The 27,549-nt window shown below is 39.9% G+C and overlaps 1 protein-coding gene across 4 annotated transcripts in view; it reads left to right on the forward strand.

Moving 5' to 3' along the window:
* The first annotated feature begins 2,591 nt into the window (after positions 1 to 2,591).
* plcb4b (phospholipase C, beta 4b) overlaps positions 2,592 to 27,549 on the forward strand; it is a 75,897-nt gene continuing 50,939 nt past the window's right edge. For 2 of the 4 annotated variants that reach the window (XM_026143387.1, XM_026143391.1), the window contains exons 1-3: positions 2,592 to 2,875; positions 6,382 to 6,423; positions 24,281 to 24,347. The gene's annotated coding sequence lies outside the window, so the exon portion shown is untranslated. Of the gene's footprint in view, positions 2,876 to 6,381; positions 6,424 to 9,010; positions 10,432 to 24,280; positions 24,348 to 24,928; positions 25,023 to 27,549 lie in introns of those variants that run through there. The other 2 variants (XM_026143389.1, XM_026143390.1) reach the window with 2 other exon arrangements.

Here is a 27,549-nt window from a genome sequence, read left to right on the forward strand (position 1 = left end):
CCTCAAAAGTCAAATGAATCTTAGGCTGCATCCATAGACCTATGGGCAGAATTATTATTGTTTGCACTTGGATGCAACTGCAGTAATATCTAATCACTCCATTTCCTGAATGTCCAGTGGTAACACTTATTTTTTCATCTTTAGCACATTTACAAAAAAACAAAACAAAACCAAAAAACTTGTTACACATTGTGTGAGCGTTGGTGGAGTCTCCCGTGTGAGTCTGTGTACGTCTGTGCTCACTGTGTCAGTGTGCTTGTGTGGGTGACTTTTCGGCTGTCTCTATTACATTTGTACGTGCTGCCAGTGTATGTGTTTTCCACACTACATAAATACTGTGCCCTTCTTAGTCTCAGCTCCACAGCAGAATCCCCACAGGCAGCCAGAGATAAGACAAGCCTAGTCGTCCATAACAACCACTGTGACCATTCAGAGGCCTCGGTGCATGTCGGCAACTAGGAAGTGAGCTAATTAACCTCAAGTTCAGGACGGAAGGAGAGCAGCTTTTTAATAAGATTCTCTGGGTTATAAAAACAGAGACGCCCCTCCAAACTCCCAGGAATAATATCGCTCTGCGTCTGTCCATCTGCTGCGGGGACGAAGAGAAGGAGGAGGAGGTGTCCTGTAACACCAGGACAGAGAGGAGAAGACCGCAGGATGCTGGCTAAGGTACACTGAGCTCTCTCTCACTCACTCACACACAAACACACACACATACATAGTTACATAGGCACAAAAACACAAGCAGAAACTGATGTGAATGTTTGAGTGAGCGAGTGAAATGCTAATCACTGACTGCCTCCACTCCTTGGCCCCCAAATATAATCTTAGCTCTCTCCACTTTCCCTCAACTATCATAACACAACCTTAATCCCAAAGTTATGAATGTAATGTTAACACTGAACTTTGCCTTAATCTAGGCTGGATCAAATTCGGATTGTGACTCTAATATTATCCGTACCATTGTTAAACTATCAGACCATGTCCTAAAACCTAAAAATGTCCCATTTAGAGGGATGAGGAAAGACACAGTGCCCTTGGTTTGCAGGGTTTTCCTCACTATACTTCTGTCATCATTTTTGGCCCATTTAGTCTCTGAAGCTCAGAGACTGCCGACTATTTTTTCCTCTAATGATGGAGTGGCTGTAGTTGCTTTTGTACCATTTAGGAGACTGATTGTCATACAATAATTAATTTTGAAAACAGTGTCCACTTAATGGGTCCTTGGAGGCAGGAATAGGCCTCTGAAAGCTACCGAAAGTGTCCTGTAGCTTTCTTAAACTTAACCTTAAAAATAACCTTTTTGATATTGTCTTCGGTTACACTCTTCACATCTTTATTTGAGTCAACTTTCTTCTTACTGCTGCTTGTAAACAGAGGATTTAAATAAGAGGTGGATGGAGCTTCTGTGTTTACAGTCAGAGCTGTGTGTCTGATCATATTAAGCCCATCCCCTCTTCCTTGACATCATACACAGCAAAGCATAGAAAAAACTTTGTGAAATAAAGCATATAGAGCACTTTGAAGCCTCAACTTTTGTCCCCCTGGGATTGCTTACATACTTACATCTAAATTCTGAGCTCATTATTTTAGACTTTGGTCATGTTTAATATGACCAGTCACCATTGCAGCACGTTATATACATATACATGATAGAAAATAAAGAACGGCATAATATGAACTCTTTTACAGAAATCCTGCATTATAAATCGGGAGGATGTTTTGACATAAGTGGGTTTGGGGATTGTAAGGTGCAGTATTTTTGGAGCTGCATTACCTCCATACTAAGCACTGCAAGTCATGACATCTCAAATAAAGCCGTCAAAGGAGTGTATCTTGTGCACACTAGCAATATTTTTTATGTGCATGCTTGCAGCTGTTTAGAACCAAAATATATTATAAAACATGTAAACATTAAATCAAGAAAAATCCCCCAAAAGCTTTGTTCTCATGTGACTGAATTTGTTTTTATACAGTCTAATGCCATTTCCATAGCTTTTATAATGCAGTGCAAAGAGATTTGGTGTGCAGCTCCATAGATGTTCAAAAAACGAAGTTAAAACTATAGAAATATGTATATATATATTTTTTTAAATTGCAGAACTGTAGCATCAAACACGAAGTAGTTCAGCAGGATCTGGTGTGAAAATGAATAGTGGATGATATCTAGACAACAGCGTCACAGACTGCAAACATATTTCCAGTTATTCATAGTTTATGTAAACCTAAAAATAATATCTTAGAAAAGACTGTTACCGTACATGAAAGTGGTGCCACTATTAAAACTAAGTGTCATAAAGTTGCTGTTGTGTCTTTAGGGGAAGCAGGCCAGCATCACTGTGACTTTACAAAGGGAGGAGGGGGGGGGGGGGGGGGGCACTGTTTGTCTTTATCAACGCATGGCGGCTACAGTAGTCAGCTGTTAGAAAACGGGGGCGGAGCTGGATCTGGTTCTACCGGATGACTCACTCCGTTAACCCAAAGCACACTCATTCACTGATTTACACGCACGCCACCGCGCGATCGCACACGCACGCACACACCCATTCGCGCGCAGGCACGTTAGGTGTGAGTGCAGTGTGTAGTGGTGGGTGTGGGAGGGGATGGGGAGGGCTGCCCGTCTGAAGAGGGGTTCCTAATCAGCGCGCATCAGCACCGTTCATTCTCCACTGGAGGGCGAGTGGTACAAGAACACCGGGACACTCCGGCGGGAGGGAGGCAGAGTAGACAGTCGGAGGGAGACGGGATAGAGCAGCAGCAGCTGGAAGACACGCAGACAGGCGGAGACAGAAAATCCCTACCCGGACCCTGCACAGCATCATTTTCTCTCCGCCGTCGGATTAAACCCCCTCTCCATCTCCAACCGCGAAACCACGTAAGAAACACACATAAAGCTTTCTGATTGCTGCCAAGAGAACAGTCAGAGTTTACCGCGTCTTAGGTTAAGGGCTGCTCGGTTAAACGTGCACCAGACTGAGTTCAATTTAATGTGTTTGTTTTGCTGCCAGACGGACGCTGGACCCTTCATTAAAACTCCATCACGCTAGCTCTCAGCGGCACTCTCCAAATCCTGCTCTCATCAGTCAGACATCCTCTCGCTGCCTCACTCTGTCAAACACACATACACACACAGCTGGAAGCAATAGCATTTGCTAGCTAGCTAGGCAGACGCATTTAAATAGACCTTTTGGTTTTTATTATCGAATTCACTCCAGCTTTGCTCGGTGAGCTCTCTGCTAGGTGAATACGGGACTGCAGAGAGCCGCCGCGGCTTGAAAACCTGATGAAATGCGGGGCTTATTGACGTTTCCAACGGCTGTGAGGCTAGCCAGCGGAGCTAGCTGTAGCGGGACAGAGCAGAAGCCAGCCGGCCGATGACAAGCACAGTGCACACTGCACAGTGGCCATAAAAGTCAACCAACAAACCCGAGATTTTATTTCTTGCATTTACTCTAATGGGTGCTTTTTGGTTTATTGCACTACATATTTGGAGCTTAATGCCCTGCGAGATTTGTATGATAATGTAAATTTAACATGCAGAACTGGTGCATTCTCAGTCTGTTTGCTGCTAGTGTGGTAGCTGCAGCTTGCCATGCATGCATCCATCCCAGCTTTGCAAGGTGTCATTGATTCACCGTTACGCCAACTAGAAAACAGTGTTTTTCGTGTGCCCGTAATGCCGGTGTTTAATCAATCAGCACAACGGTGTTAAAGTATCATAAAAATAGTTGCATGGGTGATCAAATGTCATAATTTGTGTGTGAAATCATTCACGGTGTGCTCTTTGGATTTTAAACAATCTATTTTTGATAGGGGAAGGTGTAATCAGCAGCTTTCCTTGAAACCAGAGCAAATGACAGCCGAAACTCAGCAGGTTCTTCATTTTCATTTCCAAAACCAGTTTTATCCGTTACACCCCGGAGGCAGAGTGATATTTGTTCAGGAATAACATGAGCCTGTGTGTGTGGAAGGGGGTGAGGTGTGTGTGTGTGTGTGTGTGTGTGGGGGGGGGGGGGGCTGTGTAGACTTGTTTGCACCGTATAAAGTATTATTTTCCCCCTAACATTAACTTAAGAATGAGTGTAGAAACAAACTTGTTGCATCAGCTGTTCCCCCTGCTCTCACCAACTTGCTCTGCAGCGCTTATTTGCATACTGCATCTGTTTTCTTTTTGGGGGGGAAATTGCTGCACAGGTGTCTACTAGTGCATATTAAATCGACCATCAAGATAGCTGTGGTCAGGCAGCAAAGAGTGCGTCAGTCCCCGTTATTGTGAAACCCTCAGAAGGTCGCCTCCCACTCCCTCCTTCCAGGCGACGTCCTCTGCAGCCTGTGAAACATCGCCTCCATTATGTAAAGAAAAACAAATTCTGCTCTGGCTTATTGACACTGCCACATAAACGTTTGACTGGCGATTACGGAGGCAAACATTACCCTCCCTCGCACAATAACAATCCCTTACCTGAGGCTTAAACCCGGACTGCGAAGCATTTTGATGAATAGAGGTGGACTAAGAAGCTTAAGAGTTTGGCTGCATCGTCACAGCTTGCGGGATAAACCTTGTTATATTTGCAAATTCTTCACTTGATCTAAATTGTTAACCATCATTGTTAGTTTTACCGATTAGAACAAAAGTGACTCCAGTTTGCCAGCTTCTGTTATCACTGGTACTCTTTAACGTTTATCAGCCTTGATAGTAAAGCTGGTGTTATTTTCACCTTGTCCATATGTCCTGCAGGCAGCTACTGTAGCAGGAACTACAGACTGAAGTACTCAGACCAAGTTTTGAGTACTTTGCATGTGCTATGCTGGTTTCCTGAAAGCTGTAGCCCAGTTGATGGTATCCCAACCATTCAAGATAAACATAACTTTATGGGTTTATAGTTGAGCAAACATGCCAAGTTTGAAGGAGGATCCCATGGCATGTTGCCACTTTTTTTTTTTTCATTTTATTTCTGCCAAGGTTATATAATTGCTTCAGTTTGTTCTTTCTCTGTTTAATAACAGTGTTATTAACAAAGTGTTACATTTTACCGTTTACCTTTGGAGTTTCATCCTGAAATTCTTTGGAAATTGAGAGACATTGTCTTGATGATCTCAAGAAAATACCACAATCTGGATCCAGGAACTTTATTTATGCATGTGGAGGGAATCTTCAGCCCAGACGGATGTAGGAAGTCTTGCACTGCTATGCATTTGTAGCTCCTATATGAAGGTTTTTAAATATTGGGATGTGGTTTTAAATCTCACTGTAGATGCTTCTGCTGATTTGGTGAGGACAGACTTCCCAGTCCAGCAATTTTAATTGAAGTTCAGGTGTATCTCGAGTACACTGGAAGGGACACTTTTATGGCTGTGAGATAATTTGTAACTAAGCATATTATTATGTATATGTTCAGTGCAGAGGAGATTTAGCTCTATTTAAAATGTAAAACTGGGCAGATTGAGGGTGTATACTGGTATATTATATGCAAGCGTTAAGCCAATAAGAAGTTAGTTTAGAATGAAAAAGCTGAACTACATTTTAAGTCTTGGATGTAAAGACAGTGTATGAAAGAAAAAGGATGAAACTAAAACAGCATTTCAAAGCCTGGCATTGTTTTGTTGTGGATGTGAACTTGATTAGGCCATGAAATGTGTGTAAGACAGACATTACTCAGCATCAACTTTCGGGGTGTTTGTATCTCTGTGGAAAGCTTGAGATTGGCTGTAGGGTTTGGTCCAACTGGAGAAAAATCTCTTTTTCTCTGTCTGTTTTCTCACAGCGTTATTCTTGCCAGCATGATATCGATTTGCTCGAAGGTTGGAGGTTTATTCTAGCGGGACTGGATTTGGAATCCATCCAGTGGCAGTTTACTGTATATCTTGATTGCCTGTTTGTTTGTTAGTTTTTTTCTAAGACTAGCACACTTTCTCTCCATGGTTTCTGTTAGACTTGGGAGGGCCTGGTCTAGAGTCACTGACCTTTCTCCACCTCTGTCAGTTTGTTTTAACAGTTCTATGATTTGTAGAATCGTTATTTTCTCTTTTGTGCTCCTGCAAAGAGATCTTTGAAAGTGGAAGTCCTGAAAGCCAGATGGACTAACAGACCAACAGACGGGTAATGTGGGCACAGCGACTGATAGGACCAGTGTTGTTGTAATATGTTGAAAATATGCTGCATCGCAGAGCTCAACATGTCTGAACTTTGTTTTCCCTGGCAAGGGAGTAAGTGGAGGGAATCGGGATGCATTCATCTCTGTGTGTGGTTGTATCTCAGCTCCTGACCTTCCTATTGTATAGCAGGGTTTTAGAACTCAGCCAAATAAGTCCACATTCAGGGTTTTGTTATTTATGAAATTCTCTCCCCTTCTAACTGTATGTCCTTTTTTGTCTCTGCAGGCCGAGATATGAACTCCCGCTGAAATTATTGATGCTGAACTGGTGAGTTTTGGGGCTGCCAGTGATCGCTGCAGCAACACAAATTAATTTTTCTTGCGTTGTGTTTCTTAGTTTGTTGTTACATTCTGCCCAACAGCGCCGCTGGCTTACAAGCCCCTGCGGCAAATATTAAAACGACACAGCGTCCAGAATTTAGTTGAACATAAAGTTTGGGAAAACAGAGCTTGCAATAAATCAATCAATGTAATGTATGTGTCAGTGTTTGATCTAACACATTTCTGCGTGTCTGCGTGCACTAATATCTACCTGGATCTTATTTTCCCGCCACTCTTTCTTTGAGGCCTCATTAGCGAATACAGACACTTTCTTTCCCGCATTAAATATTACAAACACGTTGTGCCGAGACAGACATCTTATTGGATTTGTGCTGAGTGATGAAAGCATGAAGTCTAAATTTTAATTGTATCTTTCATGAAAGGCTGATATTCGCTGATCCACTGCACACATCACTCATTGATAAGTAGGTTGCGTGACTGAAGCTGTTGCTTTGTGTTCCCCCGTGCCAAGTTTGACACTTTAATGAAGCTCAAATGTGATTGCTGCCTATGTGTTCATGATATATTTTGTATTAATGATGTGTAGCATCAAAGCTGTCTGTTAGCTTTGCCTGGTTCATTTTCATATGTCTCCTTTTATCGAGCAGAGAGGTGTGTATTATCTCTAAATTATTCTGTTGGCAAGAACCATATGACTAACTTGATAGTGACTAGGAAAAGTAATTCTTAAAACATATCTAAGCATTACTTTGGAAACATGTTTTATGATTACCACATATTATAGTTTGTGATAAAGGTTTGATTATTGAACAGTAAGCTGGTCTCCACTGCAAACTGCTGGTATTTCTGAAATACACAAAAGGTGTCTTTTGGCAGTCTGTCCCAAAAGAGGATGGATATCGCTCCTAACTTGACATATTCTATGGACTACAGTCGTGAAGGTTTTTCAGGAATCTATGCCGTCCTGTGAAAGATTAAGTACACCCTTCTACAGGAATTAAGAGGGTAAATGGTAGCCAGGTGGTGCCAGTCAAATATGATTAATGGATCAGCTGCAAGTGTGAGAATCTCTATAAAAGCCGAGATTTTGGTAGTTTGTCGGTTTTGAGCATTCATGTCTATGTTAACGCAATGACACAATCTTCATATGAGTGAACATCCCAGCAAACTCACCCCAGGGTCAGACCACTCAATTCTCTGAGAAACTGCAAAACCCCAAGAACCACAGCTCAGACTCTACAGGCCTGTTAGCATGTTAAATGTTGAAGGTCATGACAGTACAGTTGGAAACACGAGACTTCAACAATATGGCTTTTTTGAAGGGTTGCTGGAAGAAAGCCTCTTCTTTCTTATATGGCAGCACAGATTAGGGGTGTAGAGTTGCAATCTGGACAACCACAAGACGTCTTGAACTATGTCTTTTGGACAAAGTGGAGATTTTGGACATTATGATTCCACGATTATTGGTGAAAACCAAATGCAGTATATCAGCGCAGACACTTCATACCAACTGTCAAGCATGGTGATGGAGGGGTGTGATTTTTTGCTTGTTTTGCAGATACAGTACATGGACATTTGGAGTCATTGAGTTGACCATGAGCTTCTCTGTATACCAAAGTATTCTACATCTGACTTGGCTGAAATTGGGTCATGTAGCAGGACAATGATCACAAACACAGCAGTAAATCTCTAACTGAATGACTGAAAAATAAAAAATCAGGGTGTTGCAGTGACCTAGTGAAAGTCTAGACCTCAAACCAATTGAAATGTTCTGCATAAGCAGATGCTCACAAACTTTGATGAACTAAAACAACTTTGTAAACACAAGCGGGCCAAAATTCCTCTGCAACAATGTGAGAGTCTGTCTGTGAAGGTTCTCAGTCATCCAGGTCATCGTAGTCAAAGGAGCTTGCAAAGAAAAGCGTCTGGACTTCTTTAAGTTGCTTGAAGACGTTTCACCTCTCGTCCGAGAAGCTTCTTCAGTTCTAAGGTCAAATGGTGGAGAGTCCCAGATATAAACCTAGTGGGAGTGACCCCCCCACAGAGGGACAAAAGGACCCCCTGATGATCCTCTAATCGCCTGAGCCAAGGTGGGAAACTGGGCGTGGGTCCCAATCAGCCAGAGTTTCGGGTGTGTGTGTGAGAGTCTAATAAAGTCAAACGAAAACTTATTAGAGTTGTTGTTATAAAGGTGCTTCTACAAGCTATTGAATCACTTTGTTTTCAAAGAGTTCTGTGAAGACTTTTTCATGTGTATGTTAAGAAAACAGGGCATGAAGTGACATCTACAAGTTCAATCTTGTGATTTACATACCTGGATAATTATGCACTTGTTGAAACAAGTGTTATAAATATCAGTTACAACTTTATACTTGCCTTCCAAATAATGTTTATAGATGACTTACAGAGTCTTTATTACCTGCTTAAAAAGTATGATAAACATTAGTTGTAACCTTACTGTAACCTTTCAGAAAATGTTAATAGATGCTTTGCAGATCAATTTTTAGCTCACACTATTCGTTTACCATTTCTTAAAATGGTTATTATAAAGTACTGTCAAGAATTTACTAATAAAACCCCATCCTATTGGGTTAAGCTTCTACTTTAAATCCACCTGTACCAGTGTGTATGGCTTTTCACAGTAATAGATCGTGGGTAAATAAAAAAAAAAAAAAAATTGGTGGTCATTGAAATAGACTGCCATATATGTGGCGCTTTTCTAATCATACTGCCCACTCAAAGTGCTATTTGCTACTATGTGTCACATTTAATCATACATTCATACAATATTGTATTTGTCACAGTTTTAATACTTGATTTACGTCTCATCCATAGCCAGTTTGCCTAACAAGCATGTCTTTGAACTAAGGAAGGCAAAGTAAACCCAGCAGAAATCTACACAGATGCAGGGAAAACATCCCAAGGTGGGATTCAAACCAGGAACATTTTTGGTGTGAGGCAACACGCTAAACATCCTAAGCTTACACTTCAGTAACTACATGTGACAGGAAAGAAGGGAACACCCAATCCTTTGTAGACAATGAGGAATAAAACAGCATTCAATAATCATAGTTTACATTATCAGTTTTGCCATCATGCCTCACCTTATTTTAGCGTGTGTACCATCCTGCTGGTGCAGGCTAAAAAACGTTTAATTACCAGTGTTAATGGTTATCAATATTGGATACAAATTCTTTTTACCAACATGATTTTTTTTTAAACTGTCATCATGTTATGGAGCATTCCTGTAAAAAATCAACACCTCTTTGTGTTGAAGGATAAAATAATAAGTTCAGTGCTTGTTCAAACGGAGAACATAAGATCCTTCCTTCTCACACGTAAGAGAAGCGGTGTCAGCGGCAGCAGAGTCAACACACCTAAATTCCCACTGCAAATATTTACACGGATCCAGCACTCTGCAACTTTGTCCTACCCTGATGCATTTTAAGACCTTGGCATTCATTTAAAATATGGATGTGACAGGCACCTGAGGCAGCACCCGGAGAGAGAAGATATTACTTTTGGAGGAGCTTCATCTTTTAATGTAATCAAGTAGCATAAAGAAAATGAGTCCTCATAAATGGCCATACCAAAATAGTTACAGAGAAATGTAAACGTGGCAAAGTACCTTCTTTTGGATATCCAAAGAAGCTGTAACACTGCTTTTGTGCAAATGTGGCGTCTTTCAGTTGTGCACTTGCTTAGAAAGCTTTCTAAGAAACGACATGAAAGACTCTGTCCTCGGCCCGTGACAAGGATAAAAGGGTCAGAAAAACCTCAGCATCCGCCCCCCTCCCGCCCGCTCTCTGCTCTGATAAAACCACTCAGCTCCACTCCCACAGTCTCATCTTCACGTAACACGATAGCTGATCAAAAAGTGGCCTCAACCCTCACTAATCCAGATGTTGTGGATTATAGAGCTATGTGGGAGTACTATTAGCTGGCTAAACAAAGAGAGAGATCAATGATGAGAACGCGTGTCTTCACTACAAGGGTAAGTGTGGCTCGAGGGTGAATATAATGACGGGGGTATTCTCTGCAGATTCTAAGCCAGCAGCAGAGGGAAGGAGATGGGTGGTGGTGCGAGTGGGGGTGGTGGTAGTGTCGGCAGCGAGTGAAAGCAGAGCAGATAGAGAGCGAGCGAGACTCTTACTCTCACACCAACAGATGGAAGCTACAGTCATCAAGTCAATATTTACTCTTTCTTAATAAAAAATTGGCAGCATCGGCCTCGCTGATTCAGTAGCGGGCAGCAGGAGTATCTGAGCTTGTGCAAAAGAGGATTTGAGGAGTAAAAACAACACTTCAGTGATAATAACTGTGGCTCGGCTCCACGCGTCGGTCTAAAAATACGTTGGGACGAACCCTTCCCTCTCTTTTGTTAAACGCACACACGCTTGCAATGTGCGCATTCACTTTACCCATGGCTCAATCCACTGTGGGGATACATGTGAACGCAATTTGCACTTCCAATTAAACTGTCGACCTTCGCTCCAGAATGCAAAACGTGATTCTGTACCGTCCTCTCCTGGATAGCTATTATTAACCATCCCAGGCCCGTAATAGAGAGCCCGCGGCTTCACAACGCACCGACGAGGATCATTGCAGTCAGCAAAATTATCACATTTATCAACACTGTCAGTACTTGAAGTGGAAAATTAGCAGATATTTTACAGACTTATCGATCAAGCTTTTAATGGTTTATCTGTTTGCGTTACAAATGGGGCAAATGCAGGGAGGTCTTAAGTGTCTTCTTTAGGTGTTTGTTGAAAATAAAGTGGAGCATTAGTGTGTTTTTGGGAGGATACCAGTCATTTACATGAAGACAGAGCACTGTGAGAGAATAAGTTAAGATTCTGAAAACTGCAGAGTACATAGGGCGAGGGTTAGCCTAAAGCATCCCGCCCAGCCTCTAACACAGTTTCAACGCATGACTTGCTGGCCTGATCAGATGACTTGATAAACAGCAGGAATGTTGCTTCTTCCTCTCTCTACAACACTGCCCTTGTGGTGTGTGTGTGTGTGTGTGTGTGTGTGTGTGTGTGTGTGTGTGTGTGTGTGTGTGTGTGTGTGTGTGTGTGTGTGTGTGTGTGTGTGTGTGTGTGTGTGTGTGTGTGTGTGTGTGTGTGTGTGTGTAATTTACATTATATAGCAGTGATATAAAGATGTTCAGGTTGGATTACGGATTATGTTTTTTGCTGAGTTTCCTGTAATGTCCTGTGGCATTATCATAACATGACTTTGTGTGTGTGTGTGTGTGTGCCAGGGGGGTCTCTTTAGGCAGCCCACTACTCTACAAGATAGCAATTATGTAACACTTCAGAGATTAGCTTATCATTTACCCTGCTCAGCTCAGTGGAAATGCAGAACACAGTACATGGCACAATTGTCTTTACTTCTTATATATATATATATAAGCAGGAATTCCTGCTTATATATATGTAGATATAGTAGTTAATATGGGCCTAATTTATGTCTTTCTTTCTTTGTTTTTTTTTGGTTTGAAAGACAAAGCGGATTTTAATGGCATTTTTTTGGAGGCTTTCTTTGGAGTTTGTAACTCATAAACTGAAAAGTACAAGCAGCGAAACAAACAGATTTTAGGTGGAGTATAAACACTGGGTTTAATAGGCGAATAGTTCCCTTCACATGGCTTTCCAAGCACTGCCAGAAATTTGTCAAAGAGCCTCGTGCATTTTTCATCAGCCACTTCTTGGATGTCATTTAAACAAACCTCTGTCCTTAGCACATAAGTCCTTTAGATGGCTATCATAACAAACTGTAGAAGCAATGTGAAGTTTAGAAAAGTGTCACGAAGCACATGGTAAGAGGACAGATGTAAATTTTCCAGTGAAAAATGCTCAGACATTTTCCTTAGGTGACGCAATTATAGCACACGACATAGACTAGGAAATTCTATATGCTGTATATATTTACTAGATAGGAAATTGTAAATTATATATCACACATTGCGTTCACATGCATATACAGTACATATATCTACGATTGTTCCTAGCACTTGCTGAATTATAAAGACGTTTCCATTTGCGGAAGACAATCTCTAGAGCTTCAACAAGCTTTGTCTCTGTGTCCTAGTAGTGCCTTCTAAGGTTCACTTGTTGCATGTTTTTGCATTATACATTCATGTTCTTTTAAAAGCAATGACAAATCAAGAGAGTACTGTGCCAATTTCTCGAGTCACCTCTCATTTCCTTATGTTTTGCTTCCAAGGAGCCAGAGTTTCTGTTAATTTCTTTAAAGGGGTCTTGAGCAATTGTTTCCCAAAGTTTAGTTTTAGGACATCGGCCGCTCATTTACTCATCTTCAGTCCAGTCCTTGTACCTGACCATTTTTAGAGGAATATTTTGTTTAAGATACTTAGCACTAGGGCTGGGCTATATCATACCGTTCATGGTAATACCGGTGTAATTTTGGGCAATGATAGGAAAATGAAATATCGCGATAGAATATGGGTAAAAAGCGCATGCGCAGTGCCTATGTTTACATACGCACATGGCGGCGACGCAGAAGGAGAAGAGCGAAAGTGGACCGTTAAATGAAACCGATGAACCAGAATTGGTTTGTAGAAATGCTGCAACTTCAGTGGTGTGGAACTGGTTTAGCTTTTGTCCGTCAGATACACAACAAAGCACTATTTTTGGTAGAGCGTGATAGCGGGCCGTCGTTATTACCGTGTTGTTTGGAAAATACGGCACACTTAAAATCAATCCTTTGATTTTTCTGAAAGTCGACAGAGCCCCTTATAATCCCGTGTGCCTTATGTATGAATTCTGGTTGTGTTTACTGACCTCGAAATGATTTTATGTGCACGGCGCTCGACAATCTGTCAAATGTTTTAGTACGACTTTGCTGAGCTACGAAGCTGCACCGCTTGATGGATTGTCGGAGCATTAAAGCTATCGTAGGCAGGCGCCTCGCGGAGTGATACGTACTGTGGTTCAACATAATGTTACCGTATTGTGTGTGTGTATAACCTCTTTTTAAGTTTTGTGGATATTATACATGGTTATGCTGAGGATATGTCAGCCAATTTCCACTGGAAATGCCTTTTGGTTAAACTGTCAGCGAGGAATTTGCACTGTTACATTTTTATATAACTTTAATGCACACAAAAAAACAGCTGCTTGTTTAAGTGAAAATACACTGATGGGGTTTTTTGCACTAATAAAGTTGTGGAGTTGTAAAGTATTTTGTCTAGTGTCAATTATATCGTCAGTTATATCGTTATCGCAAATTTTCAAATGTATATCGTGATAAATATTTTTGGTCATATCACCCTGCTCTACTTAGCACTCCCTGTAGCATAACAAACTGTTAAGCATAAAAAAAGTCACCTAACTCAAGGGGCGAACCAGTATTTTGTCTACGTGTAAAAGTCATCTTGGCAAAGAACCTAAACTTTAGATGGCTGTATGTAGAGCTGGGCGATAGAACGATAACGATATGTATCGCGATATAACTTTTACTCGATAGAGAAATTAAGCTATCGCGATAGACCTCGCCGCTCTTGTCCTCTAAAAAAAAAAATTAAAAAAAAAAAAAAAAAAAAAAAAGGTCAGCCAATCCAAATTCAGTAGCGCAGAGCCGAACCAATCACAGCCGCAGCGTCACGTCGCGTGACTTGTTACGTACAGCACAAGTGCCAAGCCGCACGTGTGTTTGTTTGGGAAGCAGCCAGCGCATAATGGAGGAAATGAGTGTGCCGACTAGAAAAATCAACCGAGCGTGACCGAAGAGAAAACAGATGATGGTTCCAATGCCGGAGAGATTGTCGAACGGAAGAGCCATAGAAGTTCCGTAGTGTGAAGGTATTTCGGCTATTTCAAGTCTGACAAAAAACAGAGTAGCGTGCACTGTAAATTGTGCCGAAAGCAAGTCTGGAAATACAATAAACTGGTGCATGCGTCACACTGTGCGCCACGTTATTGTTTCGGTGAAATGAATTTCTACAATACTGTTAATTCTACTCTCTGCAGTGTTTAAATGCTTACATATACACACAGTTACTGTCCGTCCACACATACGACTCGGTTCTGCTTCTATGCCCCAGCTTTGTTTACTTTTTCCCACCGAGGCTTCTAGACTTCTGATTGGCCAACATTTCTGCACGGCTAGCAATCTAGCGCCACCTGCTGCTTTGGCATGTTCATAGCAGCGTTTTCCTTCATTTCTGCCTTTATGTGTGGACGGGATTATTTTTTAAAACGAAAACGGAAAATCTCCGTTTTCAAAAATACCCGTGTACGTGTGGACGTAGCCTCAGTCTCTGACTGGAAGCGCTAATTCGTCATTCGGCTTTTGTCAGACTAAAGTAACTGTTAAAACTGTTTGAAAAGCTCAGCTATACAACAAGGAGAGATTGAGAATTTCCTTTTAGTTCTCAGTTTATTTGATATTGACAAAAGTTAGTCAGTTTTGTCTATTCTTCTGTAAAACAAACTAAGATTTATTTTTAGAATTAATATTTTGTTTCTAAGTGGAACTGACAATTTAGTCTGTTTCGTTTGTTCTATTTTGAAACTTAAACGCTTTAGCGGCTGCCTTTTGTGTAGTTTGCAATATTTGCCTTTATTTATCTGAAAAAGTCTCATGTTCCTTAAGTACATCTACCCTGTTGAACTTATTATGGGAAATAAATATTTAAAAACAAGCTGCTGATTATTTCACATTTTACTTGTGAGCAACGGCACATTTAAATCTTACAAATATAGTTATTTGGCTTATATCGTGATAGATATCGTTATCGCCTGAAATGAAAAAAACATATCGTGATATGAAAAAATCTCATATCGCCCAGCTCTAGCTGTATGTCTCCAGCCAGGTATGAAACACGGTGGAGGCTCTCTCATGTTGGGCTGCATTTTCGTTAAAAGGATTTTGTTAAAGTTAATGGAATTATAAATGCAGAGTAAAGACTGCTTAAAAACATTACAAGAAAGCTGCCTAAGAGAGTTTAGAGTCTTTCAAGCTTGTTGGAATAGTTTAAACTTGCGTATATTTTGCCTTATACATGAGGGGTGGCTCAATACTTGCATTGCACAGTATTATAAATAAATAAAACTGAAAAGAGGCTGAACATCAAACACAGAACACAATAGTTGTGCTTCACTGAGAGTGGCTCAGTAAGCACACACAAACTCCTTTTGTTTATGAAGCTCCTGTTATTATTTAGTAAACCTGCTAGAGTTTGAATTAACAGTGAGAAGAAAACTGTATGAGCGGTTTCACTGCAGCACTGAGAGTAATGATTACTTTCACCTTAGGCCTTCAATTAAAAGCCTCTTCCAGAAATGCACCTCATTATGCAAATGAACCGGTAATTTTATTTGTACTTTTTGGTTCAAGTCACTTTTCTGCAGAAGTCAAGATGACAATCTAAGGAGGTCAAACATCCTGTTAGATCAGTCTGTGGACATGTTGTTTATTATTACACACGGTTATACTTAGCTTCCCATCAATTTGCTCTCCTCAACAGCTTAAAGTATGAACAAACATTCAGATTACTCAAAATGCAGTCGCTGTGCTTAACTCTTTACTACCGTGTGATTTTTACAGCTAAAAGCTGATTAGATTTCATGCTGCACACAGTGTGAAATGTTTTCTGCTCAGCAACTGAGAGCATATTGGTTACCATGTTGAGGAGTTGGAGTTGCAGAGATCGGATATTAACCTAATAGCTTACTCTGGCTGCTCTGTTTGTTCTTTAATGAAAAATAATTTGGTGACGATTTTTGATGAATGTGTAGTCCATTTCATTTTCTGCGGCAAATTGAAATTTCTGCCTTCCTCACAGTCAAAGGCACCCAGCATTGTGTCGTTGAAGTGTTTTTAATGTGAACTAGAAGCAGCTGTCTGGTTGATATTAGGAGTAATATAATACAACCGTGCATCTGTGTTAGAGTGTACAGTAGACGGTCAGCCTAATATCAGTGAGGTCAAATTACAAACATTCATGTGGGATGACATGAATTCATCATCTCCTGTCAATCCTTTGTGTGTTAATAGACAATATGAGTCCAGCACGGGGCTGGCAGACTCCACCACTAACAAGAAGAACAAATAAATGAAAGGTTAATACGTTTTGTAAAGTGCCAGGGACTTCTTGTCCTTGTCCGTCCTCACTGTTGCATAAGGCAAAAAATGTAAAATCATCTGTTACCATCTTGGCTCTGTGATTCAGCCAATGTAGTCTCGAAGCCAGTAAGATGCGCACGGCATCAAAAACAAATTGCTTTATGGTTAGAATTGTAAAAAAGTAAAAGTGGCAGCATCTTTGCTGAATTCAGCCATGTTTGACCTGAAAATGAGAACGGGACCAATACATGTGGCAGACTCAAATCATTAGCTTTTCACACACCATTAGCAGCACATGTTTCATATTGTTATGTTTGGCTTGACTTGAAGCATTAGATGGCGTCTCAAGCTGTGGAAGAGTGTCGGCTGTGAGTCACAGCAATGCTGGCTGAAAAAGCAAAGTGTAAGTGCATGTTTGGATAAAATGACTCTGGTCTGCCTTGCTTTAGGGTCATGGAAAAACAAGAACCTTTTCTTTCACGCAGGTGTTTGCTGCTTTTAGTGCCTACAGGTGAAAATGGGGTCAAAGTTTAAAAAAATGTTGAAATTATTTTTAAAGCTGTGAGCAAAAACATGATAATCACAACCTGCAACATCAGAGAGAACCACGTTCTCTTTCTTGTCGTTTTTGCCTCTCACCAATCTCTTCTAACAGTACAGCCTTTTTCAAATACCAGTTGCCAAACGTTATGTGTGAATTGCTGCTTTGTATGCATGTGTGTCTGCAGGAATACACAGACTTGTATTTGCAGAGGAGCAATAATCAGCTGCCACTCTAGAGACTCTCAGCTATGCTGATTTTAATGACCAAAGCATCCACCATATCTTAGCAACTAAGTCCAACTAAGTACGCAGCTTTGGTGAGAGCAGTGTAGCGGCACAACTTTGAAAATAAGAACAAAGGAACCACCCAGTCCTTTGCACCATTATGTTGAACAGATGAAAAAAGTAAAAAATTAAAAATTACATAGGTGGCACACCAAGACTGGATGTTTTTTATGTATTCAGGAGAGTCTTTGGATTAAAATTGCCTAAGCTTTGTTAATAAATGCATAAATGTTTTTGTTTTTTTACTTCTGTAACCATTTTGTCTTTTTAAACTCCTTCAAAAACTCAATTTATATTGTTGAGATGATTTTATAGAATAACCTGGGCATAACCTCCACATTCACTTGTCTCTATCATGTGGCTCTACAGCTAATCAGCCAGTCCTCGGCTGCCTTCTTACACCTGCATGAGCATAACCTCTGCATGTGAAGGACATGCATTTTATGGTGAACAGAGATTTCTTTGAAAATGTCAAAAACACTCATGTGGAGAGACATTGTTTTCATTTTTGAATGATTTATTTTTATTTTTATAATGAACCTGTATTATATAACATTGGGCAGATGGATGACTGCAGTGTTATAGATTCCTGGTCTGAAACTTAATCCCTACAGTTTTTCATGTCATAGCAGCACAAATTATGCTGTGTAATAGCTATGAGCTATTAGCTGAGGTTGAATGGTTTCCTACCATTGGTCCATGCTAATAAAATCTACTAATTAGCCTGCACAATGGCGGAAGGGGAGAAGTGCTCTCCGTTTGTGTCTGATGTGCGCAGAGAGACCAAGACCTAATTTTTTCCTTGTTAAAGACAGTCGTCCATCATTCTCCAAGGCAAAGCGAGCGATATTCTCTGACTCACTAAGCAGAAAAATCCTCCCGCTCACCTTCTCTCTCTCTCTCTGCCAGGATTTTACTCTCTTTGGCTGCCTCTCACTCTTTGGCCCTCAGGGAGCTGGCTTCTGACAGCATCACACAGAAAAAATAAAATTGAAAAGTCAAAGTGTATGTGAAATGGTTTGGTGCCTGTGCAGCTTTGTCTTTGTCTGCTTGCCTTTCTCCCTTCCTCCATTGTTCTCTACCGCTCTCAGGATGCCGCCCTCTTTGTCTTTACCTCCTATTTCAATTTCACCCACGTTCTACTGTGAAGACAGTAAAGAGAGTGATGTTTCAGGTTATTTATTCCATTCATGCCTGCGTGGGTCTTTCTGATGGATTGTAGTACATGAATCTATTGGGAGAAAAAAAAAAGGATGAAAAACAAAAAAACCTCATAAATAGTTGAGAGAGCTTCTAGCACCGCTCCTGGCATGACTCATTTTGTTTATACTGCAGTGTTAGCAGAAACCGAACGTAAGTTCCAATGAATGGTGATAGTATTGAGTTCAAGTCTTTATATTTTAACCGCTTCCACGCTACAATACTAGTCCGTGTCCCCGTTTTCGAAGGTTGCAGAGAGTGGACATTCATCGAAGAGGTCATCCGGCACTATCACTAAAGTGGATGCAGCATTTTGGTTGCTTCGAATTAAGTTGTGTTGGAGTTTTGAGATTTTAAAGCCGGTTAAACAACACCAGTTCTTACAGAGTCATTGTTATACAACTGTTGTTTACTCTCAATTTTCTTTTTAAATTATGCTAAGTAAGTAAAAAGGTCAATATTTGCTGATGTGTTTTGATGTGTGTGACTTGGTGTTGAATCGAAGAAGACGTGAGGTATCCAGAGAGATGCATTTCTTTCATTTTTCCTCATGTTTTCAGGTTTGTCACTAAATAATTGTAATTTGTACATTTTAGTCATATAAAAAATTAGGCTGGTGTTTATGCAGTTAATGAAAATGGTGCTGAATGGTATACTGCACAACTTTACTATCACTATTCCTTGCAGTATAGAAGTATGTTACTCAAAATATTTGTATTGAGTGATTGTGGATACAGTTTACGAACATATAGAAGTGTTTTGGTTTGTTTTTTCCCTTTGTTTTTGTTGCTGTGGCAAGAAACAATCAGAAGAGCTCCACATGTCTGAATCGTTCAGAGGTTCATGATTTCGGATCTTGATTTTTAAATGTTTGTCTTTCATAAATGTTACTAATGTTGCTAATTAACCACAGTTAGTGAAACTGATTCTTAATAGGTACTGCATACATAAAGGTCCTACTTAAAAGTTGTTGTGGACTCCTTCAGCAGCTGCAGAGCATGTAAAAGGTGAAAAAAGCTATGTTCTGGGGTTTAGAGTCACCACCAAAGATAAGACACAAACATTATTACTTAATTTGAATACTTCCATTCGTAGAACAGGTACTTCTTTGGGTAGAGTGTTACTTTCAACGGGTAGTTTTGTTTTGTCTGCTAGCAGCAGTGACATGCAGCGGTAACATTTAACTAGCCTGTGGCTATTCACTACCTGGACTTTCATAACAGTAACCCTTCAACCTACAATACAATACAAGAAGTAATAGACAAAGGAGTTCTTAAAAAAAAAAAAAACTTTATTGGATTTATAAAAACAGGCTAGTAAATATCCTGGCTTAAAAAAATAACTTTATTTCTTTGTTATAAACTTTATTGATGCATTTATGTTATTTGTGGTCAGTGCAGCTGTGTGGTCTTTTTTTTGTATGATTTGGATTGAATTTGATGAATGTTTATTGGTATCTTTTTGGGCTTCTGGATGTGTCCAGGTTATTGAAGACTCCTCCTGTTGGTGGAATTTTACTGTTGGAATTTTCCACTTTCACCCTAGGTTTGGATGAACACCATATTTGGAAGGCCCCAATTAGTGGAACACCAATAGAAAAGATTCGGTGTGTTGATAGATGAAGGCCTGCATACCAAAACATGCTCACCGTGCCATGAGAATAAAGCCATTGGAGTTTGTTGGTATTTTAGTTTATTTCACACTCTACATCTTGATAGTTATGAATACACCATCTAGATACTTTTAGTGTACTTCATGTAGCTAAATTTATGCACATCATAGAAAGTCTAAGTCCAGAGAAATGGGATTCTAGACACAACAAAAGTCTTAATGCCATGGTGACAAGTTTCTAGTCCTAGCAGACTCATGTCTGTAACATTAAGTCATGTTATTTTCAGAAACTGGAAACGGGGGATTTAGTAACTTCCAGGAGCCTCAACTGGAAACCTTACATTGACATAAAGACATAATCCCCATAAAACTGAAAAATGTAATTTTTATGCTTTGATTTGTTTGCAAAAAATTTCTGTGAAATGCATAAATTTGTAAATGTAGGAGATATCAGCCAACTAGCTCCTGATGGCACCTTCCAAACTGCATTACAGACAGTAGACTGGTGTGAGCTATTATAATGAAATGGTGATGTATGAAAGGTGAAGTGTAACTTTAGTGTTAATGTTTGTCAAGCTTTCTATCCCCCAGTCTTCAGTCTGGTTTTCCTACTTTAGTCCTCTGAGAAAACAAACTATCCTGCATGACACAGCTGCACACAAACACGGGGGGAGGGATTTCTCGGAGTCCTCCTTTGGTCGTTTTGAGAGCTGATGTTATTTAATGTCCCTTCAGAGTCACTCTCAACATAGTTGCAATCGGGGGCCAAATGAGAATTCTCATCTCAGTGCCCTGACAGGTGCTGCTCATGGCAGCAAAGCCGTCAACAGCGTGTCCCACAGAGAGCTGCGCGTCAGCCTTTGGGTTGGGTCGATTTCCTGAGGCGGGGACATATGTCGTTAGTACTTGAACTGTCATTCTCTTCACCTCCAGACCAGTTTATGTGAGGCATTTTGGTGTAAGCTTGTATGTGTAGATAATGGCGTATTATTTTCAGATTAGGCTATTTCAGGTAACACGGATAATGTCATTTCCCCAGCCAGATCCCATCCTGTGATACCTGCGGGAGTGTGTGCGGTTGGCAGTGTTGTTGTTTTAATCAGCACCCCTGTGTGCTTCCCCTGTAAAGCCGTCATTTGTTGAGTGATGGTCGGCACAGCTGTTACTGTTTATACCAATTAAATCCTGTGACAGGCAGGGGAGAGATTAGCAGCTTCTTACCTGTTGCTTTAATCAAAGGAATGATTACCGCATGGCTGGATGTTACTTAGAATAGCACCTACTAAAAATATACTCGTGTGTGCATGTGTGTGTCCGCACAGATGCACAGAAAGAAGAGATGTAGCAAGAAACATCTATTTTTTTTGTTTGATATTGTGTATTCATGACTGAACTCTTTTAGCTGTGCTGCTGGTTGGAGTTTCCATGGTAGCACAATTGAGTTCCAGTTTGTTAGCTTTGTCTGCTAAAGTGTAAAATATCTGTGTCCACTTAGCAGCATCATCACTTATTTTCTTCTACTTATTATTATCCCTAGTAACAGCAGCAGTAGTATTTTACAGGTTTCCTATGTCGATTCATTCTTACGTCGATGGATAAAAGAGGCCTGGTGAAAAAGCAGGACCCAAGTATTGTTAACCTGTTCTCTTTATAGGGCTCTTACTAAATTACTTAGCAGAACATGAATATTGGTGTCTGTACATGTGTCATGGCTTTTTTGATACACAGTGTATCTGCTGATGCTCTACCCTGGCTGAAGAGGCCTGTGAACAGCTCTTGTCCAGTGAGTCCACTTGACATGTGGAATATTTGATCTACATAGGCCTCTCCCACAGTTGCAGCTTATCTACATGAAGAGGGGGAGAGAGGGATCGGAGGCAGAGGACTCAAAATAGATGGTGCCAGATCAATACCAAGCTCTGTATTAACTTCATTACATGGGCCTGCTTTTTTGCAAGGCCCAACTGATGCTGGGATTTTTTGGAGGTGATTTTTTTTTGGTAGTAAAAATGTTGTATATATGTAGAGTGAGGTCAATAATTAGTTGCACAAAACACAATTTTTGCACTTGTACTTCCAAGTACTTGACTCAAGTGCAGCATTTCAGCTTTAATGTTGTTTTTTTTGGTCATTTTTTTTTGTTTGTTTTTGTTTACAAACATTTTTAATTAACAAGTTAGGAATTAATCAGAAGTTGGATTGACGAGCAGTTTCGTGGCCAAGTCAAGCCTGTTCCCTCATTATTTCATGACAAATGATGCGGGCATAATATCTGAAGTTATAGTTTTTTACTATAATGTTAAAAACAGGGTGCTGAGAGACGTCAGTGCAAACCAAACAAGCAAACCTATGGGAGAAGTCGCAAAAACATTAGGTGTGGTGCAAAAAGAATGAACGCACCGAGCAGCTCAGCAGCACCAAAAGACCTGAAAAACCACAGAAGACAACTCGAGTGTGTGACGACAGTTTCATTGTTGAGAGAAACAACTTTACAACATCTAACCAAGTCAACACTTTCAAGGATGTAGGCGTATCCCTGTCAAAGTCTACAATCAAGAGATACCTTTATGTAAATACAAAGCATGTACAATGTAAATACAGCAGGTTCATAAGGTTCAAACCACTGGTTATACTTGAAAACAGGAAGGTCGGATTATACGGCACGGTTTGGACAGATGAAACCAAGATTAACTGGCATGGATATGTATAACTGCCAGTGGCATTAAGTCACTAGTGTTTATTGATGATGTGACTTCTGAGAGAAGCACCAGGATGGATTGTACTACACTTGCTACACTCTCTCCTCAGATTCAGCCAAATGCTGCAAAATTAATCAGACAGCGCTTCACAGATAGATAGATAATGACCCAAAGCATACTGCTCAAGAGTTTAAATAAATAAAATATTCTTCAGTGGCCATGCCAGTCACCTCGTCTTGGCTCAGCATCTTTTCAGTTATTGTATGCAAACTGAAAGCAGACAAGCAGCAACTGAGGGTGGCTGCCGTAAAGCCTCATAATCTTAAAGGAGGAAATGCAGCATTTTGACATGTCTACTGGTTCTAGACTTCAGGCAGTCATTGACTGCAAAGGACCTGTATCCAAATATAAAAACAGTCCATATATTGACATTGTGTTAGTTTCTCTAATTAATTTGGACAACAACTGCAGTATGTTTAAAGCTGGAACTCACGAGAGGAACCTGTCACAAAATATATTTCTTATTGGGCTTTCAAAAATCTCCACATTAACAAGCAATCATAATCCCAGATGGAAATACAACCTTAAGAGCAGCAACTTTCCCTCACTTTACTTGTTGAAATCTAGCTTCTGCTGTCTACACTTATCTGGCAAAGTTTATCTTGCAAAGTGATTGTATAAAGAAACCATTACTGGCCTGTTCCTGTTCTAGCAATGTGATGGTGATGTGAGAGACACAAGCAGAATCACGGTCACTCCTAAGTACAGGAAATGATGAGGAATTTTTCTTGTCTTCAGGCCTGAGGTACCAGATGCCTTGCCAAAAGGGGGATTATCTTCTCCTTTCCATCTATAGTTTGGTTCTTGTTTCACTCATCCGCGTTGCCTCTCTGTCTGCACCTTTTGACCCAATCTGTGTTTTACATTTACGTTTTAAGCTTTTAGCAGACTCTGTTTTATTTTCACTGACATACCTGCCTCTCAGAAGCTGCTGCAGAGCAGATGTGGAGGTGGTGCCGTTTGTCTAATTTGCCAGCTCATTTCCACCAATCTCTCTGACAGAGGCAGCCTTTCTTACGGGAAGCGCCTTCCATTAAAAGTTTATTTAGCAGAAGCCAGAGGAATGATTAAAATTCTGCACTTGCCAAATAGGATGAGGAACATTACTGGGGAGCTGGTGATTACACCCCAGTGTGTGCGTTGTGTATGTGTGAACAGGAACATGCTCGTGTACATCTTTTTTTTTTTTTTGTCTTTTGTCAGTGTCTTTCCTAAAGGCATCACAATCATCTGTAATATGACTATAAGTGTATGAGAGGAAGCTGAATAATGAAGTTAGCACGTATCTGCAAATTGGACTAAATTTCTTTTCTCTCCCCCTCCCGTTTGCTTTTCCCCCTCTCTTTCTAGAGTGGTCCACTGCTATCTTCCAGTGTTTCCCCTCCCCTCAGTTTTCTGTCTCCCTGTCTGTCACCTGGTAAGTACTCTCAGATTCACCTCCCACATATACAATACAGAGGCTTTCAGTGTTTTTCATTCCTTTATGTAATCATCAGCTCCCTTGCTAGCTTGAACTACAAATTGGTTTAACCTTTGCAAAACAGAGCATCATTTCTGTAAAGAATGTACATATTTATGGCACATGACAGCATGGTAGGTATACAGTATACATACTTATGTTGAGTACAGTTAGTAGTCATTTGTCTTTTCAATTCAGCAAAGTGTGTTAGACAGTGCAGGATTAGCCTAACAGACAAGACTTAATGTTGTGAGTTAACTGAGCCAGAAATCTGTGTGAATAATGACTCAGTCAATGAAATGTGAGGAAATTATGTGCCGGAATAGGGAAAAACATCAAGTTATTAAGTGATATTTCACACAGTTCTGCTAAAAAGTTTAACAGATTTTAAAGTGTCACAGATCAAAGAGACATACACTTGGTACTTTTGTATTTGGCGTGTACACCAAAGAAAAAACAACACAGTGCAGCAGCAAACTGAAACAATCTTTCAAAAGTGGATAAAAACACCAACATTTGCTTTTTTTGTCTTTGTCTAGGCATTATTGTGAGAAATCCAACTTTCGAAATTTTCAGTTTACCATCATTTCCATCCAGGAAAACATCATTTCAACCACTGGATACATTTCAGAGGTTTTACTCTTTTTAATCCTTTTGACTAGAAGTGAGTGAAATTTATAACTTAAAACATCTTCAGAGCTTCTTTGTTTCAAGTAAAACTCGGACTCGGATGTTTAACATTCATCCTGTGATCATTTATAGTCGTTTGATGAATTTCATTTAGCTCCTTTACCGTTAGCTCATCTCTCTCACGCTGTCAGATCCTGTCATCAATATTTTTCACAGGCTAACACAGTGAGACAGTAATTTACTGTTACCATACACCAGCAGTCACTTTAGAATCACCAGTTAACCTGACAAACGTGTCTTTGGACAAGTTTAGACCTAGAACCGTTTTGCTCCATTGACTAACTGCTATTTATTGTATTGGCCAACCTGTATAAATAATCTAACAATACTATTTTTTTGCTCTCACCTAACACCCCAAGCACATCTAACACTGCACCCACAGACACTTTTTTTTGTTTTTTTTGTTTTGCACAAATGAAAACCCACTGAATGCATCAGGGGGTATCTGGAGTTCAGTATCTTGCCTAAGAACATTTCAGCTCAGGGTTGAACCACTGACCATTACTTGTACTACCATGCCCCAGACCCACTTAAAAAAAGAAACTCCAGAGTTACAATGTTGACTTCCACATAGTTTAAAAATTATACATCTTTGACTAACATAAAAAAGGACAAGTTTAGTTTATCTGAATTATTATTGTGTGGATGCCCTCAAGGCATCCACACTATTGAGATCCTGTTTCTCTTTATTCTTTATCCTTTATTGTGTGGATGCTTTAAGCATCCACACTATTGAGTTCCTCTTGGGACTTCCGTACACTTTTTGGCACTTAACTACTTCCACAATTTTCAGCCGATTTTCACCGTTCAAATTTTAAAATATTCTGCTATTTCTGCTAATTCCTGCTATGTCTTTTGGTATTTTTCACTATTATACTTTTTAAAACATTAAGCTTAATTTGTCCCATTGAAATGAATGGGAAACTTCTGCAATTCTGCTAAAATTTGCTTGTTTCTGAAACTTAACTACTTCCTCATTTTCACGTAGAACAACCATTCAAACTTTAAAATGTTCTCAAATTATTGGGCTATTCAGGTATGATTCAGCTTTTTCAAATCTTTTACCGTTTTACCTTTATGCCTCTTAAAGTTTTCAGTTGCAAAATTGTGATTTTTCACAAAATACATGCGTTGTTATGGTTGCTATGCACTTGGCTTCCAGTTTGCCACTGAAGGTTTTGCAGTCTTCTCTTCATGTCCGAACAACTTCTTGCTACTTGCTCAATCTTCACTCAACTTCCACAAATTATACATCAAAACGTAGGTATTTTTGCTGGGTTTCCGAAAATGTCACTATCATTGTTGTGGGGTTTATAGAATTTTGGCAAATCTCCTCAGACCAACACAAAGTCGCAAAACTCTCCATAGAAAGTCAATGGAGAGCTTGTTCAAAATCACCGCTTGATTTCTGTAATGAGAGGCATATTCGAATCGTCATATCTCCTTAACGAAGCAAAGTTAAGACATAAGGCTTGTCCCGATATATCTTCAGACACTCCTGTTGCTCACAATTCAAGAATTATTTTCTCACCTATTACCGTTCTGAGATGAGTTAGACTTGTTTGAGGGAAGGAAATTTGTCCCTCGCTCAGATTTCATCAGATTTCAAACTCTGGAAATGAGGCACTTTTTTCTCTCATCATATCTTTTTGATGGATTTCCACAGAGCCCTGAAAATTTCCATGACTGTTCACCAAAGCCTGCTGTTTCTTACGGTGAAAGAATGATTTTGATGCTCCATATAGATTTAGAGTAACCAAAGGTTGTTTGAGAGCAAGTCAAGGCAGTTTTTGCTTCGCCTCTACTCAGTTACAATGTATTACAAGTCATATATCTTTAATAATTTATATTTTATCTCTGAATTATGAAGACCTGAAGATTCCCCCATCTCTTCTGAACAAAACGATGTCTGAATGACCGTTCTAGCCTCTACGGTTAGGAAATTATGGCCATTTGTTCGAGGGGAATCCTGAATGTCAGAAATACACTGAAGAAAACTCACACCTCTCTCTGTGTCTGTGTGTGTAAGGGCTGACTACAGCAGGTGCAGCTAATTTAACTGACCTACATATACCAAGCCCAGACTCTCCACAGCTCCTGTTCCCTTTACTGTCTATGTATGTGTGTCTGTGTATCAGTATTTCTCCTATGTTTAAGTATTACTCCTCAATCATAGTATTTCTGCTAAAGCAAAGTACTTCTACTACATCTTAGTACTTCTGCTAAATCATAGTATTTCTGCTAATTCATAGTATTTTTGCAAAAATCATGGTATTTGTGCAAAATTATGGTTTTGAGGCCAAATCATAATATTTCTGTTATTTTATAATATATGTGCTGAATATATTATATGTGCCAAATCATAGTATTTATCCCAAATTATAGTATTTATGCCAAATTACAGTATTTCTGCTAAAAAGCAGAAATAGTCCTTTTTAGCAGGAATTTCTGCCAAAAGATAGTATTTATG

Source organism: Astatotilapia calliptera, chromosome 15 (assembly GCF_900246225.1).
Source record: "Astatotilapia calliptera chromosome 15, fAstCal1.2, whole genome shotgun sequence".
In the NCBI taxonomy this organism is placed as follows: Eukaryota; Metazoa; Chordata; class Actinopteri; order Cichliformes; family Cichlidae; genus Astatotilapia; species Astatotilapia calliptera.